At 39.6% G+C, this 19,653-nt stretch overlaps 1 long non-coding RNA gene across 3 annotated transcripts in view; it reads right to left on the bottom strand.

Annotated features, from left to right (window-relative positions):
• Positions 1 to 19,653, bottom strand: part of LOC143689906 (uncharacterized) — a 305,999-nt gene that overhangs the window by 39,889 nt on the left and 246,457 nt on the right. For all 3 annotated transcript variants that reach the window (XR_013178966.1, XR_013178964.1, XR_013178965.1), the window contains exon 5: positions 748 to 1,137. This is a non-coding gene — a long non-coding RNA (uncharacterized LOC143689906). The remainder of the gene's footprint in view (positions 1 to 747; positions 1,138 to 19,653) is intronic.

Below are 19,653 nucleotides of genomic sequence, written 5' to 3'. Positions count from 1 at the left end.
TGGCATGCGGGAGGTATAAGCTCACCAAACCTAAGTTAACTAATTGAACGTGTGCACGGCCCATGTAGTTTTTTAAGAGAACTACATGGCACCATGTAGATCAAAAAAAAGTATATTATGACTGCACTTTCCCGTAGGGAAAAGCACAGTTGTAGAAACAACGCAAGGTATAGGTACAGTTGTAGAACCAACACAAGAACAACAGCCCTTTCACAGCCCATGTACATTAGCCTCGTCCTTCGTTTGTGGCAGTAGCTGATATTGACAGGTGCAAATGCAGAATCAAAAAAGTTCCTCCACAGCAGTTTGCTGCATTGCAGCATGACCTGTGTGCGACGGTTGTGAGAAGCAAACGAAAGGGTTTGGTGGAGAGAGAATGGGAGAAAGAGAAAGGCTTGAGAATTGGACAACCCTGATAGGACTCTGCTTTTAGGAGCTGTGTGGCCTCTATTAAATCATCAACTCTCTCTCTCCGTCTCAGTTTTCGCAATTGTAAGATGGAAACAATATTACCTTGTACGATATTATAAAGGCTAAATGAGATGACATGCAGACAGGGATTAGCAGAGGCATGCTGCTCAGAAAACAATAGTTACTATCTTTCAACCACATACAGGGCAGTGTCAAGCATTTGGAAATGGCAGAGCCGTTTGTGGGAAAGCCTCCTTTCCAAAGGGGGGGGGGGTGGGCATGAGTCTGGTTCAGAAGGGTGGAGTCCCGGGTTGCAACTACGGCCCAGCCTTCTACCTGCTAGTCTCCCTTGTTTTCGCAAGTTGTCCCTACTTGGATGGTAGATGATACAGACACCCTCGTACTAGGAACTTCTGAGCACTTCTTTCCCTGGGTGATCTTCCGGTGGTCGGATTCTCAGACACTGGGAGGATTTCATGCCCCTTCCAGCCCCACATACAGTGGCCCTTCTGAGTTGATAAGTAGATAAGTAGTCAAGCTCAGGATGGAGTCCAAAAGAGAAAGTGCAGCTCTTCTGCTTTCTTGGTCTCTGAGCTGTCATTCCTAGAAAAATATCAGTCCCTCCCAGATTCCAGAACTGTAATGCTTTCTGCCGGCAATGCCATACATCAGTTGCTTGTAGCAGTATCCCATGGGAACTCCGGAGAGGAAACTTTTCCAATCAAACTGTGAATAATGACATAAATGCTCAATTAGCAATAAGGACATATATCAGAGTAGAGATTCCATTCTCTGAAAACACCTCAGGATTGCCACTCCAATTGCCTGGGAGTTATAAATGATCAGCACATTTATCTAGAAAGCATAACAGCATACTATTATGTGGACTCTGTGTCCATGGAATTTACTGGTCATTCAGAGGCCTGATAATTTACTCTTTGTTCTCTAAAGTAAATATATGCAAGGTATATAAATGAAATCTAGTTTTAAAGCAATATTTTTCCTCACATAAAAATCAGCAAATTTCCCTTCCCACATACACGTACACACTGGCACCCAGGAATCCACAAGTGGAAATTTGCCATTTGTACACTTATTTTGTTTAATTTTATCTTCTCCCCTTTCAGATACCTCAATGTCACAGCATTATACAGTTACAGACACAACACATAAACACTTCCATTTACACTCTTTCCTTTGAAAACAGAATCCCTTAAAATTCCATCTAATATATCACAAATGCTTCAGCAAGTTGTTTTTAATTAATGTCAGAGAGTCTGTAGAGAGATGCATTGGAAAACTTTGAAATGAGGAATGTAGTTAAAAACAGTCTTGAGTTTTTTCTCACAGCATGTCTGCCACATATTGTTACTCATTTCCAGATAATCTGCTATTCAGTGACTCTAAAAAAGTTACAGGTATTGTTATTTTTCTTCCAAAGCATATGACTAGCCCAAAATGCCTAATCAGCACATAAACCAAATTTAGAAAGTCTGATTCATGTTTACACCGTATTTTTAACTCATTGCAATGTACACACACACACACACACACACACCAGTACAAAGAAAAAAATGACTTGTATTGTATGGGACTTTCTCATTTCTCAAATGTGAACATTTACTTATTTCAGTTTTAAAAATCCTTTATAATTCTCTAATTACCATAGCAAGTTAAAACTAGTTCTATTAGATATAATTTCCCTCTTTCCTCATGTAATCTAATATAGAAACATCATAGAATAGACAGAGTGTGGGCTTTGAAGTAAAATAGACCAGGGTGAAATCCTGGCTGTATCACTCAGTAGTTGTGTGTCCTGAGGCAAGTCACTAAGCTTTTCATTTAGAGGACTGGAGACCATGTGTGTAAAGGGTGGGCTACGCTAATAATGGAGAATTGTTAAGTGCTTTTGGCAGGCTAAATTTTCTGAACATGACCACACTATTAACTCCCATCCCACATGCTCTTCTCCTGTGCAAACTTGCCTCTCCCACATCAAGATATGGCGTCTATTCCTCTCCTCTTGGATCTGCGCTGCCCTTATGGCTCCCTTGTTGCCAACAGAATGTGGCAGAAGTGATGCTTCATGGCTTCTGTGGTGAGAAAAACCATGCAGCTTCTTTCTGGTTCTCTTGGAACATTCATTTTCCTTGTACTCCCTCTGGGAACACTTTCTTTCGGAACTGAGCTACTATAATAGGAGCCCAAGACACTTGGTGGGTTGAGACATAAATCCTGGAAAACAATCCCAACTGAGCCTAGCCTTCAAAAATCCCAACTCAGATGTCATGCCCGTAAGTGAAGAAGCCTCCAATCCTTCCGGTCATCCCCAGCAGTGTGAGTCTTCCCAGCTGAGGCCCCAGACATGTGGTGCCATGCCCTGGCTGAATGCTTACCTTCAGAATCTGTGAGCATCGCAAAATGTTTTTTGTTGTACACCTCTAAGGTTGGGGGGGTGTTTTTTAAGTAGAATAGGTAAGTGAAGCCATGCTGAGAATGTGCTTAGAACTGTGCTGCAAGGGAATTTAAAAAGGACCCCACGTTTGGAAGCATGGATTTCAAATATGTGCAATAAGCTCTGGCAACATACCCTTCCTCCCCAAGCAACAACTCTTTTTTTCTGCTGAGCCCCTGAGATGCAGTGTCTGCAAAAGTGAGAGAAAGTAGCAGTTAATGGTCTGATATGGCAAAACTGATTTCATAAAGTTTAGTACTTGGAAGAGGTAAGGTAGAACTGATGAAGGGCTTTGAAGATCAGCCAAGGAGCACCCAACTCAGAACTGCTTTCTCCACCACTGTCACCTAACACCTTCCGCCAGTCAGATGATCACTTGACCCATGAGCTTGTCAGTAAAATGCAAATACCTCCAAGGAACCTGAGACTCACATGAGAAGAAACCTAGGACACACACCAGAGTAGGACTGATCAAAATAATCTCTTCGGATATCTAATAAATTGTTTATCAAGTGAAACTGAGCTAAATCCATGCAGTATTTACAGAATTCTCCTATTCATAAGAATTTTACAGTTAGCACAGCTAAATGCCAATGGCTAGGTGAAGAAGAGATGCTTTCAGATCATGAGGAGGTTACACTCTAGTGGACCTTATTTTTAACTTGGAAAAGACAGAAATATTAAAAGTATTTGATGAGAAGATATCCACATGTATTGCACAGTGTCACAAGTAAAAGCCTTAGAAAAGAGACCCAAAAAAGGCCCAATCTTGGAAAAAAAAGAGAGCGTAATTCTCTTTTTCTCAGCAAAGTCATTTTCAAAGCCATGTAAACCTATTTCCCCTTTCTCAAGTCTATCCACCCACCTATATTACCCCCATATTCAAGACCTGCATTATTTCAATTGGATCCATTGTTGGATCTGATGTTTGCTATTCTCTTAGAGTTGTAGCTTCTTAGCATCTTAAATAAGCAGTTCAAACAGGCTTGGCAATTGCCTCCAGAGCCTCACCTAAGACAGATGCCTCTTCCCTTAAGAAAGCACCACCCCATGACAAGGTTCCCACCTCCCAACGTGTTCCTCTGAAGGGTTCCTAATCATTAAGGCATTCTTTCTTGTAATGAGCTTAAACTTGTCTTTCCCGCAGCCCAAATACTTGGTAGAATGTCTCACCTTATAAAGCTGTTATTAATGAAATCATTCAACGTTTGATTTTTTTCAGTGGAAATTTATAGTAGAAGTAAGGAAATATTGGGTATAACCAGATCTCGATTTGTGTTCAGTAGTTCTATAGGTGCTAAATAGGAAATAGAAGACTTTAACTCTTATTAGATTGGTTCCTGTAAGGCCTGTAAATTACACTAAGGAAAGGGGATAATTACAGAGAAAAGTCCACCAAAGAAACAATCAAGTTAATGCAATGAAATAGAACATGAACAACTATCTGTAAAATATAAAACATACCCTAATAAGAGCAACCATTAGTATGGATTTAAAAACAAACAAACAAACATAATTCTAAGCACCAGACTTAACTTATATAAAGTACAAAGTAAAAATCTCCAGTATAGCTCTATGCAAATTTTATAATAGAAGATGTATTAAAAGAGAACAAAGCAATATCTTTGCATTCTGTTAGTAATACAGAGTAAAGAGGCTGTTTTTATGTTCTGAGCATGTTTAGAGGTTGTGTAAGTTTAATTTATAAATAATTTTGAAACATTAAAAGAGACATGGGGAGCTTTGTTCTGTAAGTTAAACAGCAATTTGATCTCAACACTATTAAACATAAACTTTCACCTGTTACTAATTTTCTTCTTAGTTACAAAGTCATTGTTTGTTTGAATGAGAGGGAAAAAGCATCTTGATGTTGTTTACATAGTTCAAATAAGAGAGCAAGTCGCAAAGGTCCATACAAGCTAAAAAGCAAATCAAATTTTTCCCAGAATTTGTTGAAAACTTGATCAGGACTTCATACAATTATTTTGTGACTATATTGAGGAGCCACAAAGAGCGCCCCCAAATAGTGCATATCTGAGTTGCAGACACTACTGCAATAGTACATCTGAGAATAATTCTTTTGTGTGTACTCTCTTTAATTGTGGGCTTGTAAGAAACTCTGAAAATTGAGCCTGGTATTACAAAAAGCCTTCCACAACCTCTGCCAGTGAAGCAAAAAAAGTATTTTGTGTGGTGCCTTTGGTTTCAGTTTTATTATTATAGGGGGGCGCGTGTCGGATTGTGTATGTATAATTGTGTGTTTGTTTATAGTTCACGAATATGCGTGTAATTTTGGCATTGGCTTCCATTTTCAAAAGCAGTCTAAACTCCTGCCCAGAAAGAGCAAAAATAGCCCTCAGAAGATACAAAATAACTGGATGGGACCATTCTAATCCAGGCATTCTCATGAATGAATAGGTCATGGCAATAACTTCAACAGTAATTTTTTATACTTGGAACCAAAGTCTAGGTCTGTTTCCAAACTGGGAAGTTAGGAGCTCTCAGGGGCCACTCCAGCCAGCAAATGATAAGGAAATAATAGGAAAAATGATCTTTGCAAAGCCATAATTTGGGCCTTGGCAAAAGCAGAGCTCAGGGAAACATTCCATACTGAACAGACTCTCAGATGTCTCTTTATTTACCAAACCCTTTCCCAGGCCGTAATGGAAAGAATCACGGAGGAAATATGTCCAATGATACCAGGATAGTCCCAAATGTCCCATCTATTTTTCCATCTCTCTCTCTCTCTCTCTCATACACACACAAATCTAAACACACTGAAGTAGTGAAGTCCCTTAAACTTCAACTTCCATTCTACATTTTTAATATGTTCAGTTAGGAAACTTCAGAATATTTTATTTTGTAAAAAGGAATCAGAATTTTCAGTCTAAGGACCTTCTCTTTCCAGGCATCTTATACCATCAAATATCAAATATACAATCAAATATGCAGTGTTTCTCAGTTCCCTTCCCTTCCTTACCCTTCTCTCTCTGTCTCTCTTTCTCTCTGTGTGTGTCTCTGTCTCTTTCTCTCTCTCTCCTCTCATCCAAGAAGCACCACAAGCACCCTATCAAGACACTACTTTATCTCTCTGCTCTTAATCACCAAACTTCTTGAAATACCGCCTCAATTTTCTCACTGCTCATCACTAATAAAATAAGACCATCACACCATCTCTCAACAAAAGCTTCTCTTTGAGTGTCTTTAATGATCTTTTTGGTGGCAGAGTCTTTTTCTCTGTTCACATTCTTCACTTCTTACCTCAAGGATGCTCAATCCTTGAAACCCTCTCCCTGCATTGCTCATAATGCACTCTCCTCGCTCTCTCACAGTACTGACCACCCCTGCTCTACATTTTTTTCCAGTTCTTTCCTTTGTCCTTCCTCTTAAATTGAGGTGTTCTTTGTCCTTTTCTTCATTCTTTCTACCCTTTCTCACTTAGCATCTAGTTCAGTTTTACAGCTTTTGCTAACCAGCTTCCAAATCTTTTTCTTAATTTGATTTCTCTGCCAAGCATCAGGCCCATATGTATACCTAGATATTTCATCCGCAACTGTGGCCTCTTCATCTGTGAGACCTTTCACATTCACCTCCCTGTTTCACCCTCATTAATAAACCCTGGTTCAAACAGGCATGGCCCAGACCCCATGCTGATCAAGATGGCAGAGTGAGAAGCCTCAGGGCTCCATCCACCCACAGAAACTTTGAACAACCAGAAAAAAACTGGCAGAAATGTCTTTCTCAAAGCTTCAGAAAACAGTTAAAAGATTACTATAACAGGGTGAGAATCAAATCAAGATTAAGAGGCAGGAAAACTTCATAGGGTCCTGGAAGGTCCCTCTCTCATCCCCTCTGGCTCAGTGCAGAGCTGGCCCAGGCCCCAGGGCAGGTCCTTGGTCCCAGTTCCAGAGGGAGTAGAGAAACCTTTGCTTATATATATTAGGAGTATGTGTGTCAGGCCCAGTCTCTGTGGTGGCCTGAGAGGAACTGAACCGAGACACTCATCTAAGGCTGGCTGTCCCAGAACTTGGCCTGCACGTGGAAGGCAGCTCATAGAGCTCTCCTGCAGAACACTGTGGGAGAGCAGTCAGTTGTGATTGCTGGCTGTAGGACATACAGTACAGTGCCCAGGACTGTGAGGAAACTGCCCTAGGTAAGGGGATGGTCAAATCTATGTATTCCTATGAATTCCTAGGGTCACAGGTGATGCCCAAGACAAGACTCATGCACAGAAAGTATCAGGGAGGTCCCTATACTTTGGCCTTGAGCTATTCTCTAAACTCATGATACAGATAAACTTTGAAGGAAGGCATTCACACAGGTTAACTGAAATACTAGGAAAAGTGTTTTCTTTTTTCCCCTTTTTTATTTATTTTTTATTTTTTGGCTAGTTCTGACATTCAGGAAAGCTCTGTCATGACATTAGCTGGATAGTAGTTTAAGGAACAGACACTTCAGAGTCTAAATTCCACTGATAAAATATTAAAATATAAAAATGGCCAGCTTTAAACAAAAGACTACAAAACACACAAAAAATAGGAAGTGATGGTCCAGGCAAAGGAGAAAATTAAAACTTTAGAAGCCATCAATAAGAAGGACCAGACTAACTTAGTGCATACTAGACCAAGACTTTTTAAAAATGGTCCTAAATATGTATGAGTTCCCTTTGAGAGCTAAGGGAAATACAGACAAAGAACTAAAGGAAATCAGGAAAGTGATAGCTGACTACAAAGAGAATATCAATAAGGAGACAGAAATTATGAAAAGGAATTAAACAGAGCTGAACACTGCAGTTACAGAAATTAAAAGTTCCTTAGAGGGATTGAATAGCAGATTGGAGCTGGCAGAAGAAAGAGTTAGAGAACTTGAACATAAGACAGACTCCTGAAATCACAATCGGAAGAGCAGAAAGAAAAGAAATAGTGAAGAAAAGTGAACAGAGCCTGAGGAATCTGCGGGACACCGTCAAGCATACTAAAATACATATTCTGGGAGTTCCAGAAGGAGAAGAAAGAGAGAAAGGGGCAGAGAGAATATTCAAAGAAATAATGGCTGAAAATTTCCCAAATTTAACAAAAGACATGAAGACACACATGCAACATGCTCAATAAGCTCCGAAAGGAATAAACCCAAATAAAGCTACACTAAGATACATTATAATCAAACTGTGAAATGTCAGAGATAAAGAGAGAATTTTGAAAACCACAAGAGAGAAGCTTTAAAACTGTCTTTCCAAAATGTGACCGAGACTAAGACATTCCCAGATAAACAGAAGCTGAGGGAGTTCATCACCTTTGGACCAGCCCTACAAAAGACACTAAAGAGAATTCTCCAGATGAAAAGGAAAGGACAATAGACAATAGAGAAGCCACCTGAAGGAACAAACACCCCCAACAGTAACAACATGGGTTAATATAAATACCAGTACTACTGTCTCTTTGATATGCAATTCCACTTTTTACTTCCTAGAGGATCTAAAAGGCAAATGTATAAAATGTAATGATAAATCAGTGGTTTGGGACTCATAATGTACAAACATGTAATTTAATATAAGAAATACATAAGGGTGGAGGAGAGAGGGGTTTAGGAACATAGTTTATATATTTATTATTTTTGTTAAGTTGGTATCAAAGCAAATGAGATGGTTATAGATCTAACATGTTATATTTAAGCCCTATGGTAACTACAAAGAAAATATCAGAGGGTATGCAAGCTCATAGAGACAGAAATTAGAGTATTGGCTACCAGGGTTGGGGGTCAGGGGGAATGGGGAATTAATGCATAATGAGTGTAGGGTTTCTGTTTGGGGAGATAAGGAAGTTTTCGTCATAAAAGGTGAGGATACCAAGCATTGTGGTTGTGCTTAATCCCACTAAATGTTATGCTTGGGAGGGGTTGAGAAGAAGTTTGTGTTTTATGTTTGTTCACGCAATTTTTTTTTAATGAGCAACTAAAGTGACATGACAATTAAATGCAATATGTGATTCTGGATGGAATCTAATAAGGGAGGAGAAAGGCTCAAAAGGACATTATTAGGGCATATAGAAAAATTGGAATAGAGACTATACGTCTTGTGTCAATATTAATATTCCTTGAACTAGATAACTGCACTTAAGGGGGATTATATAATTGAATATCCTTGTTCTTAGGAAATGGACATGTCACTATTAAGGGTTCAGGGAACATGATGTATACAACCTACACTCAGTATTCAGAAAATGGATTGATAGACAGATAGATGGATTTATAAACGGATAGATAGAATAACAGACGTGGCAAAATGTTAAAATTGGTGGATCCAGGTATCTGGAGGGATGTGGCATATTGGAGTTCTCTGTATGGGGTCTATATTATTTTTGTAACTTCCTATGTTTGAATTTTTTTAGAAAAACACTCATTGCCCTTTCCCTGGGACCCACGAAGAGCTCTCTACCTGCCTTTATCCTCATCCTTCTCTAATCCTTCTACTTTCCTGCCCAATGCTTCTTCCAAAAGTGTAACTGTGACCCTGTCTCTCGCTCTACCAAAACCCTCAATATCTTTCCAAGATTCCTACAGAATAAAGTCCAGACTCCTTTCTCTGGTATTCAAAATCCTCAACGAAGTCATCTTGACTCACATTTTCCTCCTTCCGTGCCGTGGTCCTCCATCAGGCACCTTTCACTAGCTGACACGAGCCACTCCTACACGGAGCTCCTGCAGTGTCCCACGCCATGCCTTCATTCACATATCTTTATTTGGCCTGGATGCTTTATCCTCCTTCCCCACCCTTTCTAAACCCCACCCCATTCTATGGAGCTTAGATTATGTATAAAGGACCTTACAGTGTCTTCTTAACGCACCCCACTCCCACCCACCAGGCGGACTCCATCCTCCTCAGTAAAAACTCATTGCATTTGGTCTCCGGTGTAGTTATTTATGAATATGTTCCTAAACCAACCCGCTAATAAACTCCTTGAAGACTGGAGCTATGTGTGTCTCCATAACATCTATCATGGTGTTTGGTACATGAGTGATTCATTCATATTGTACTTACTTAATAAACAGTTACTGGGCACTGTCCTATGACCTGGGAACAAATACAATGGGGAATGAAACAAAGTCCCTGCTTTCACAGGGTTACATTTTAGATTCTAAAGAAATATTTATTGAATGAAAAACATGTACAAATAAAATATTCTGAGAAAATATTTAGCTCTCCTATTTGTCACTATTTCATGGAACTGGAGCTCTTCAGTATTTGGGTTCGATATAAACACAAAGAATTATTATTCTATCATAGAAAGCACAATCTGCTTCTCCCCAGGAAAAAGAGAAGTAAAGCCTCAGTGGGACTTAGCTGACATCCTGCCCTTCGATCCTCTCTCCTGTCTTTTTCACCTCCCAACTCAGGCCTTGATTTTTCTCATTTTTTATTTTATTCCCCTCTGTCTCTTGCTATACCTAACTTTGGCATTATACCAAAGCCTGGATTTGTCTTCATAATCTTGACTTTGTTCCCTCATAACTTAAGCTGTCTGTGTGGGCTTGTTACAAGTCCTAACCCTGGTACAAGCTTGACTTCGTTTTGTTTTCAAACAGCAAATAAATGGATGACCCTAATGAATTAAAGCCGCACGGCAGAGAACTCTGTGACCAGCTGGGCAGAGATTTTGGAAACCCAGGTTGACTTAAGGATGTCATAATATCCCTCATTTCTGAATGCAATGTGGTAACACAGTCTAACAATCCAGCTGCACAAGACTCCACCATGCATTGGGTTCTGACTGCTGCCTTAGGCCTTATAAACCAAATGTCTTCAGGTTGAGATTTGTTCTTTTTGCTTCTCTTTGAATAAATATCACCTCCCTGAAAACAAGAACCTTATTCATCAGTAACAATTGGGGTCATTTCTTAGTCTAACAGAGTTCCATTCTCTCAGGCCCTCCACACCTCTGCCCTCAAAATATTTCTTTGCTTCTCAAGTTCATTTAAGGACTTACTGCCAAATCAGACTTATATGATATCAGCTATATGTCTACGTGCTAATTAAGAACATCTGCCTTACACCATGAATTTTTACATCGTGTCTCAGAACCATCTTCTAGGAATTCTGAAATGCAGAAGATTTTGTTTGTTCTCTAGGAGCAAAAGAAAGCTCATATACCTGTTTTAAGTAAACTGCCTTTGGAGTCATAGATGCAATTTGGTAAACGATGCTGCACACAGCAGGAATCTGCTTCAAATAACTAACCCTGTTACCTTCTTTTTTCCTGCACAAATTCCTCTGTGAGGGACAAGAACTGTGTTTCTTATTCCTTTTAAGGAAATGAGGCTTTTAAAAAGGCTTGCAAGCTCAAAATGGAATTCAGGGTCAGCACTCTTAGAAGTATCATACCAGGCTATTGATGGTACATTAAACTGGAGGTAAAATCAGGACTGAATTAAAGAATTTTATATCTTCAAACCCTTTACCACCTATATTGTCTTGCTGTGGTTGTGAATTAAATTTGGAAACAGCTTCTCCTGGGGTTTTTGTAAATTACATTAATTCTCTGGCCTTATTGGGGCCTATTTAAGACATAAAAAAAAATTTACTAAGGGGTGTCTGACTATACCTAAAAACGACAAAGCAGTCTCCAAGAGCACCCGTCTTATTACCCTAGGAGCCCTCTCCAATTGTACAGAACTGAGCACTAATATATAAACATGTTACTCACATTTCTGCAGGCTACACCCACATGGGGCAATAATGAGATTAGAGGAAAAGAAACATTAATCTCCAGTTTAGCTCCTACTGTGGAAATCACTGTCCATCAGCTTCCAAACTCTCCTCATTCAGGATAATCCTGAGAATATATCACAAGTGTTCATAAATAATGAGCCTCTTGGTCTCATATAATAAAACATCTTTTAATTAGCATCTTACATCATGTAATTTGGCTTGGCAAAAGCAGAATTCCATGGCAGCTTCTAATAGCCATGCTTCCAACAAATAATTTTTGAACACCCACAATGCGCCAAGAAAATTGCCGGATAGTAGGGATTAAAATAGTATGTCAGAGAAACTCAAGTCTCTGCCTGGAGGGGTTTGTAGCCTTGTCCCTGCTGCTCCCTATCCTCCCTGGTTGTGAAGCCCACACGCTCCTCTGGTTGACCTGGCAGGTCTCCTCGGCCAGTGATGGCACCAGCCCACACCTACAGTCTGCCTCGCTTACACTCAGCTCACTCACTCGTCCAGCAGACGGAGCAGCCTCACCTCTCGGTTTCTTGGAGCACCTCTAATATTGTGGCGTCTTATTTTGACCTAGCTCAGCTTCTCCTGAAATGGTCCATGAGACAATTGCAGGGACAGTACATTAAAAGGCTCTTAAAATGATCTCTTCCCTAGAAACAGTGACTGTAGACCAAGCATATGTGCTTTCTTTGCTCTCACACTGCTTCATCTGTTGTGAGATCAAGACAATCAGAAGACTGTGGCTCTCATTTACTTTGGATATGTTAAAGAAACTAAACAGCCCCAGAACATTTAATTCATCCACATAAAAATGCAAAATGATATATATGAAAATCAAGAAAAGTGTGGTTTTCTTTATTAATAGGTATAATTTAAGGACCTGTGGTCACGCATATCTTTCTATCATTTTAGCCTATCACTAGACCCTTGGATGGTAAAAGGATATGAAATCAATTAACCACAAGGTCTAAGGCAAAACACTGCTTTTTCTTTAATGCCATCTCCAACCACTTCAGAATACGGAAATGAAGAAATATTAAACTTCCCCATCAGGGGAATTCCTGATATTCTTGCAAGCAGTGGGGACAACCAATTCAATAGACTGAGCCCTCAATCTTGAGACTTGCCCTTGTGAAGCTTATTCTTGCAAAGGAGAGGCTAAGCCTACTGATAATTATGCCTGAGTCACCCCCAAGAGCCTCTTTTGTTGCTCATATGTGGCCTCTCTCTATAAGCCAACTTGGCAGGTGAACTCACTGCCCTCCCCACTACATGGGACATGACGTTCAGGGGTATAAATCTCCCTGGCAGTGTGGCGCCTGACTCCCGGGGATGAGCTGGGACCCAGCATCATGGGATTGAGAAAGCCTTCTTGAGCAAAAAAGGGAAGAGAGAAATGAAACAAAATAAAGTCTCAGTGGCTGAGAGATTTCAAGCAGAGTTGTGAGGTTATCCTGGAGGTTATTCTTGTGCATTATATAGATACCCCTTTTTAATTTATGGTTTATTGGGGTGGCTGGAAGGAAGCACCTGAAAGTGTTGAACTGCTCCAGTAGCCTTGATCCTTGAAGAGGACTATATAACTATATAGGTATCACAGTGGACTGTATGTATGATACTCCTTTTATCAAGGTTATGGATAAATGAGTTTAAAAAAAATAAGGATAAAAATAAATAAGAGGGGGAGATAAAGGGTAAAAATAGATAAAGTGGATTGAAAGACTGTAGGTCAGTGAGAGGGAGGGGTAAGAGGTATGGGATGTATGAGTCCTTTTTTTTATCTTTTATTTCTTTTCCTGTAGTGATGTAAATGTTCTAGAAATGATCATGGTGAAGAATGCACAACTATGTGATGATATTATGAGCCACTGATTGTATAATATTATTGGACTGTACATGTATGGGTATTTCTCAAAAAAATTCTAAAAAAAGAATACAATATTTACAAATCCAAATGCTAGCAACTTGTCAAAATAGCTAATTAAATTAACAAATGTTTACCAGTCCCAGGAGAAGGTGGGAAGTAAGTCAGTTCCAGTCCCTGTCCCAAGAGTGTCAGCATAAGGCAGTAGGAATAAGCCTGGGTTCCGCAGTCATACACACTCGAGTCCAAATCTCCACTCTGCCACTCAACCAACCACGGACCTAGTCGAGTTCCTCAGACCCTCTGAGTCTCAGTTTCTAAAATTTTAAAATGAAGATGATAATGCCTAGAGTAGAGAGATGTTGTCAGGATTAAATGAAATTAGATGCAAATAGTGCACAGCACATTGCCTGGCACATAGGAATTTACCCTCCCATAAGTGATTGTAAACCTAATAGAAGGAACAGGATCAACAATACACAAATAACTTGAGCAGCATTACAGACAACCAGATGGATTTCAAAAGGAGACATCAGTCCTTGCAGAGATGATGAGAGAAAACTTTGGAAGAGAGGCTGTTTGACATAAGCCACAGGTGATTTATGTTTGGGCTGGTGGAGCTGAGCAAGTACATTTGAGATGGAGAAAATGCCAGAAGCCCAGTTTCAGAGGGAAGAAGTGGCAGGGGTGTGTAGACAGCAGTAATCAGTGCCATGATAACAGCTTAAAATCTTTCTGCAACCCTTAGGTAATGAGGAACTTAAAGCCTCAAGCTCAAATTGCAGTTTTTTGATAAACCAGTGACCACAAATGCGCTTTTCCTTAGCCTTAGCAATCTGTCTCTGAAACTGGAGCACTGGCGAGCTATCTCTGCCACACTCCACAGTTCACATTCCTATTTCTTCTGCCCCTTTTCTTGTGACCAACCTAAATACCTGTGTAACCTATCAAACCTCTGCTAACTGCCAGAAGGCAGGGGGTGGTCCTACTTTCAGACTGACCCACCTGCTGTAAAGCAATAAAGCTTTCGCATTCCCCACCTGTTTTCTGACAGTCTTGTTTTGGAGTGATCTACATGGGTAAGAGGGATATGGTTCCTTTGCTGACAACCTTTCCAGGGCCCTGGATGAAGAGGACACTTTTCTTCTTGGCGCTGTCCCCCCGGAAACACTTATTGCACCTTCTTAACCTTTTCAGAGTTTGCCATTTCTACGTAGTCAGGTTCTCAGAGGAAGGGCCTGTGCTGGATTCATGCTGCAAACTCAGGCGTTTCAATGGAGCCATTTTCAGGGAGGCCCCACGGACTTTGTGGGAAGGAGCCAGGGGGGTTGTAACCAGAACGTTTTCCTTGGAGACATTGAGAAGCATGAAGAGATAGCCAGGAAATAGTGGATCCAAGAAAAAGAGGAAAATCACCAAACTGGTTACAGAGGAAGAGAGACTCTGACAGCAAGTATGGGCTGGTAGAGGACAGAATTCACAAAAGCAGGTTACAAGGACTGTGCCCTGGAAGGAGCAGAATCGGGCCAAATTTCTAAGAGAAAACAGTTTGCAAATATTCTGTTGTCTAGACATACCACTTAAGTCATGGAGAATGCAAAATAAATTTAGACAAATCATTAAAATTTTTGCTGTTGTAAACACCATGTGAAATAGTTTACTCTGCATCCCCATTTAAATTGCTCCACGTAAAATAAAAGGCTTTTGCCCAGTACACTTGAAGAGTGAAAGGTTATTGTTATTTTTTTTAATAAGAGGGAAGAACATTTTTATATGTGTTCTTGTAGAAGAAATGGACTTAAATTGCAGAAAGACGAGCTTATTAAAATTCATTGCAATTCTCACGCCATTATATTTTTTAATAACCATCTTGCTTTCCACTCTGCCCTCCTTGCAAGGTGCTGATACATCTGGGCCTTTCCTGAGCAAAAGTGATGCTTCAGTGCACCCTTGGGGATTGGGTCTGTATTTCAACACAATTCACTTTTAGTGTAAAACTCGATTGAGCGATGTGAGTAAAAATAAATTTGAATTTTGACATGCATGATACAACCTTTAAGCACTTTCCAAAATGGCAAATACATTAAATAAGGTAAAAAAAAAAATGAGGTCACAAATATGCATGGAAAAATGGATAATTAATGATCGAACCTGAGGTGCCGTGAGATGTGACATCCTCCTCTGACCCAAAGGCAGAACCCACCTCTTGCAGAGGCAGCCAGGGTATAGAATGAAAGGATGATTCTGAAGACTAGGATGCTCAGTGTTTTAAAATAATGGAATAATGGAAAATGTTCAAAAAAGACAAAAATAAAATTATTCCCACAGTACTGATAGCATTTTTCTTGTACAAGTTTAAAGAGTAAAAATACTTTTATGTTTATTTTTCTTTGAAGGTGATTTAAGTCAAATACTACCAAAAGGTAAGACAGATTAGACCAATTGTTGTACTTATTTATTCTATACACAATAATATTTTAATCAAACCTATAATTTATTTCTGACTTTTAAAAACATTCCTTCCCTCTCCAATGATTCTAGAGATCTTAGGAGAGGGAGGAAAATTGTGAATGGCTATAAAATGTCCATACTGTTTATTTTCATTTAGAAGGTTTTCAGAGCAATTTTTAAAACCAGATGTTGAGTTATTAAAAACTCCTAAATCTGCCTATATCAAGGAATTAAAAGGACATAAGAATTTGTATTGATTATTCTGTGGACAAGCTTTTTAGTAATGAAATATGATGTATTATTTTTAAATCTTAGTGGTTTTTTTGCAACCCAGAAAAGCAGGTAGTTAAAAAAAACTGCTTCTTGGGCCACAGTGGCTCAGCAGACAGAATTCTTGCCTGCCGTGCTGGAGACCCGGGTTCTGCTCATGCGGAAAAAAAAAAAAAAAGACTGCTTCATGAACTCAGCAGGTAAAATCACTGCCCTCCCCGACTACGTGGGACATAACTTCCAGGGTTGTAAATCTCCCTGGGCACGTGGGACATGACTCTCAGGGAAGAGCCTGGCCTGCATCGTGGGATTGAGAAAGCCTTCTTGACCAAAAGGGGGAAGAAAAATGAAACAAAATCAAGTTTCAGTGGAGGACAGATTTCAAATAAAGTCAAGAGGTCATTCTGGAAGTAATTCTTATGCATTATATAGATATCTCCTTTTCAGTTTTTGGTGTATTGGAGTAGGTAGAGGAAAATGCCTGAAACTGCTGAACTGTAATCCAGTAGCCTTGATTCTTGAAGATGACTGTGTAACTATAGAGCTTGTCTAGTATGACTGTGATTGTAAAAACACAGCATAATGGCTGACTCCCTTTATACTGACTCCCTTTTCTATATATGTATGGACAGATCGGTAAGAAAACAAAGACAAAAAATTAAGAAGTAATGGGGGGACAAGAGGTATGGGATGTTTTGGGTGTTCTTTTTAAGTTTTTATTCTTATTCTTATTTTTTTTGGAGTGATGAAAATGTTCAAAATCAATAGTGATGATGAATGCACAGCTATTGGATGATACTATAAGCCATTGATTGTATACTCTCGATGATTATATGGTATGTGAATGTATCTCATAAAATTGCATTTTAAAAAACCACAATGATATACCATTTCACACCCATTAGAATGGCTGCTATCAAAAAATAAGATAAAAATGTTAAAAACTGCTTCAGCTTCCTTACTTACACCCAGGCAGGAACACATGATAATTTTACTCTGTTTGCCTCTGAACAGAATCATTAAACACTAAATCACAGATACTAAAAATCTTTGGAGATGGCATTAGAAAGCTAATCAATATAATAAAAAGAAAGCTACGTATGCTATCTAATAATGTCATGCCAAGCAGGGGGTTGGGGTGGGGGGAACTGCCTTTCAAAAATTATCAATAGCTGTAGCAGTTGACAACTTAACCCAAATGGAGAAAACAAACTTCCAGCACTCAGCTGACTTTTCATGGGGTTTCCCTAAACTCCCTTTTATAGGAGCACCTTATTAAATCTCCCTAATGTGGCAGTTGTCTGAAGACTGGGCCATAACTAAGTCAAACCTGGAGTGATGTAGGAACGGCTGGCACCAGCCCTCTGAGGAGTTACCGTGTTTGAGAAAGAAAACATTGTCAGGGTGGTAGCATAACCCCCAGAGTAATAACGTGGCCAGACACCTGGAAGCAATTATGTGCATGGTTGAGATTATCCATCATGCTTTGCTCACTGTCTCTCTTGCAAAGACCTTTGTTTTTACACTCTCAGTAGCTAAATTCTGGGCTGAAAAGCTCGTTTCACAAACGGTGTTTTCCACAGAGGCATTTGCACTTACTGCCATTCCCACACGATGCTGATCGTTTGTTTGCACAGACCAGCGACAAACCTCAGGGCTGCTGGAATAATAAGTTGGTTACGAGGCTTGCATGAGCAAAGGCATCAATCAAATTCCTGCCACAGCAGAAACCAATGCCCTTTGCCCACCAATGCCATTTAGGAGCATGCAAACTGGCAAGTACCACTTTCCAATTAGGCCCTAATTTAATATTTTTCTAAATCATATTATTGCTTGTAAGTCATGATTAACTTCCTTCTGACATTTATTTATCACTTAGATTCCATTATTCATCAGACTGTTATGCAGCAGGCTATTACTTTAGCCTGGGTCCTAGAATTGGAAGTTTTTTCCCTTGGGGCAGGAGATAACAAAACTCTAAAAAACTATTGAATCTTCCTACTAATGTTCCAGTATCTTGAAAATTCAGTGGCTTTTTCAAATACTTCTTCAAATACTCATTTAATAGAGTTGATTAACATTCTCATAATAAATAAAAATCCATGTGCTTCCGATTCATGTCCTTTGCCATAAGCCCATATGCATGTCCTATGAGGAAATTTAAGTATTGGTTAAACTGGCTTTATTAAGGTGAGAGTGATAACTGAAAATTTTACGTACCCACTCTGCAAAAATGTGCACTACAATAAAGCATGGCTGGGTTCGTTGTTCTATTTTTTTTCCCACTGAGGTATTAAAATGCTCACAAAGTTTCTCTGAATTTCCTAAATTCAGATATGAGCTAGTATCTGAACTAGAATTAGATAAGTTATCTAAATATTTATTAAAAGTTCCCACACAGAGCGGGCCACGGTGGCTCAGCAGGCAGAGCTCTCGCCTGCCATGCCAGAGACCCAGGTTTGTGCAAAAAAATAAATTAAAAAAGTTCCCTCACATTCAAATAGGCCTGTCTTTGTTCCTTTAGGATCCTACATTTGAAAGTTGGCAGCATTAAAAACAAACAAACAAACTGCCATGATTTAGAGACTAGGGCAAGAGGGTGGGACCATGGAGCCCAAATTAGGTCTGCATTCCAGAAAGAAAACAGTGCTGCTGTCTATCTCCTATCACCACTTATCTCCCCAGTCATTGGAATAACCTAAAAGAGACTTTAAGGCTCACAGATCAGGGTTCCAAGCCCTTCTGATACTGCAATCTATAGTTTCCAGATGGTTTGATCCTTTTGCCATTTGGAAAACCAATTTCAGTTACTTCCTATCCAATTGCTGGGAAAGATTTAACCACTCTTGTAACTCTAGTTTTGAGATAGATTAATGAGCAGCTTCTGATAAAGATGACTTTATTTAGAAGAGAAAGGTCAGACACCCCCCCCCTTTTTTTTGCCAGTTTTCAGTTTCAAAGGAGATTTCTGTAACCAAATAATGCATGTTTGTATACCTTCTAAAACGAAGGTTTTACGTTCTGTTAACTCCATTAATGGGTTACTGCTGTTAAAAAGTGGGAAATGAGAAGAAGCCTGTGTTATCTTTCCAACAGGCTGACAAAACCTAAATGCAACAGAATCACCTTGTCCATATAAAAATCTCTTCTCCTCAACCCTGCATCAGACCACATATTGTTTCTAACCCTTCGGTTTCTCCCAACTCTCTCAGCTTCTTCCCACCCCTACCTCCTTTCCCACCCACCAGTCCTTACCCCACCCCCAGGACAGCACTTTACCAGTCTCAGACAACATCCTACTTACTTAAATAGCCAAGACTTGTCTCAATCTTTCTTGAAGCTTACTTCAGCATTCTCCCTTTTCCTCTCATACAACAGTCCACCAGTTGGATAAGCCACTTTTCATCAATTCTGCTTTCCTTGTTCTAGGAGCTTCAAACCTTAAACTAACTTCTGAATTAAGGGCCATTTTTTATCTTTTGTACC

Source organism: Tamandua tetradactyla, chromosome 7 (assembly GCF_023851605.1).
Source record: "Tamandua tetradactyla isolate mTamTet1 chromosome 7, mTamTet1.pri, whole genome shotgun sequence".
Taxonomy (NCBI): Eukaryota; Metazoa; Chordata; class Mammalia; order Pilosa; family Myrmecophagidae; genus Tamandua; species Tamandua tetradactyla.
The sequence above is the reverse complement of the archived record's forward strand: the minus strand, read 5'-3'. Positions and strand labels throughout refer to the sequence as shown.